Source organism: Lycium barbarum, chromosome 3 (assembly GCF_019175385.1).
Source record: "Lycium barbarum isolate Lr01 chromosome 3, ASM1917538v2, whole genome shotgun sequence".
Taxonomy (NCBI): Eukaryota; Viridiplantae; Streptophyta; class Magnoliopsida; order Solanales; family Solanaceae; genus Lycium; species Lycium barbarum.
The window spans coordinates 81,576,999-81,579,069 of NC_083339.1; the positions used below are offsets into that span (position 1 = coordinate 81,576,999).

A 2,071-nucleotide genomic window follows, 5' to 3' on the forward strand; every position below is an offset into this window, starting at 1 on the left:
ATTCATCACACCTTGTCTGCTACTTGCGTAAATAAGGTGATCATGAATCGACATCAGCAAAATCAACGAGCTGACAACCAAGGAAATGTGGTGAACAATCAGGCAAATGAACCAGTTGATGAAAATATTTTCGCTGAATTTGTTCCGGAGGAAGACTATGCATCTCCTATTATTCAGCCTCGATTTGGAGCCACTACTGTGAAAATTGACTCCACTCTATACCAGTTGTTGAAGCTTGAGGGATACTTTCGGAACTCTACCGAGAATGACCCCCACCGTCATTTGAAGAATTTTGTGGATGTGTGTGCTAATCACATCCAGAACAATGTTTCACAAGATGCTATTCGGTTGAGGTTATTCAAATATTCCCTAGCTGGAGAAGCAAGAACATGGTTTGAGAAGCTGCCCCAGAATTCTATTACTTCATGGGCAGAAATGACAACTGTTTTTCTCACAAAGTGGTATCCCCCTAGCAAAAGAGCTGAAATTCGTGATAAGATATATGAATTTAAGCAGCGACCGGGGGAACAACTATATGAAGCATGGGAGAGATTCAAGGAGTATTTGCAGGACAGCCCGAATCATGGTTTTCTGGATCATATATTGATGGAGAAGTTCTATCGAGGAATAGACCCAGTGTCACAGTCAGTGGCTAATAATGCAGCTGATGGTTGTTTTATGAACAAGACCTTTCAACAAGTGACCACCATACTTAACAGGCTGACAACTCATAATCAGGCTTGGCACTCAAACAATGCTGATGTGGTACCATATGGTAGTGCTATGATCCAAAATATGGTGAGGGAGAATCAAGACACCCAGCAAACATTGGCAGCACTTGCTACAAATATTGCCTTGCTGACAAAGAAATTTGATGAAACTCAAATCAAAAAGGTAAATGTTTGTGAAGATAATACAGTCTTGCCGCAAGGGATGTACCATGCTCAAGATGGTCCGTTCCTTGAGGGGCCATCTAGGCAGGTTGAAGATGCCAACTATGTCAACAACCCTCAAGGGGGTCATCAGAGACAGAATTACCAAGGTGGCTATCAGAGTCAAAATCAATGGAGACCGCAGCAAGCCCAAGGCCAAGGTGCTTACAATAATTCTGGTAACTACAACAACAGTTTTGGTGGTGGAAATCACAGGAGCTATAACAACAGCAACAATTTTGGGAACAAGAGTACAAATCCTTATATACCACCTAAAAGTGAGTCATCAGAGCAAGGTAGTTCGAAGGTTGAAGCAATGCCTGAGCAGATTCTGGCAAAACAATCTAAGTCTGACAGAACTTTATCTGGGCTGACAGAAACAGTGGGGTCCCATACAGCAGCCATTCAGAAGCTTGAGTCGCAGATGAGGGACATTTCTAGAGAGCAGCACCCTCCTAAAAAGGGAGGACTTCCGAGTGACACTGTTCCAAATCCCAGAAATGGGGGAGGCGGTATAGACCGTGCGTTTGCCATCACTACTAGGAGTGGTAAAACAATACAAGGGGCTGCGGAGAGAATGATTGATCTTGAGCCGATAAATGAAGAAAATGAGGTGCAGTCTGAAGCACCCATTACTGCTGATGAGATTCCTGCTGACAAGAAGGTTCCTGAAATTCCAGAGATAGTGACGGAAGCTGATAACACAAGTAAGCAGGCTGTAAAAGGGGCCCTCCGCCCTTTGACACAGCTTTTCAAATCTAAACCCCCGTTTCCTCAGAGGATGGTAAAAAAGAAGGAAGATGCTAAATTTGAAAAATATTACGATCAGCTGAAGCAATTATCTCTAAATTTTCCCTTCTTGGAAGCCGTCAAGGAGATGCCCGGTTTTGTAAAATATTTGAAGGATTTGCTGACCAAGAAGAAGACGGTTCAACATGATACCGTGAGTTTGACTCACACTGTGAGTTCCATCATCTTAACCACACTTGTTCAGAAAAAGGGAGATCCTGGAGCGTTCACCATTCCTTGTTCTATTGGGCACCATGATTTTGCTCGCGCCTTGTGTGATAATGGGGCAAGTATAAATTTGATGCCCCTTGCTATATAAACAATCAGGTTTGGGGATGCCAAGGCCGACT

At 43.4% G+C, this 2,071-nt stretch overlaps 1 non-coding gene across 1 annotated transcript; it reads right to left on the minus strand.

Moving 5' to 3' along the window:
• Window positions 1-484: 484 nt before the first annotated feature.
• LOC132634607 (small nucleolar RNA R71) lies at window positions 485-590 on the minus strand. Its single transcript, XR_009580304.1, has one exon. It is a non-coding gene; the product is annotated as a small nucleolar RNA R71 (small nucleolar RNA).
• Window positions 591-2,071: the final 1,481 nt, after the last annotated feature.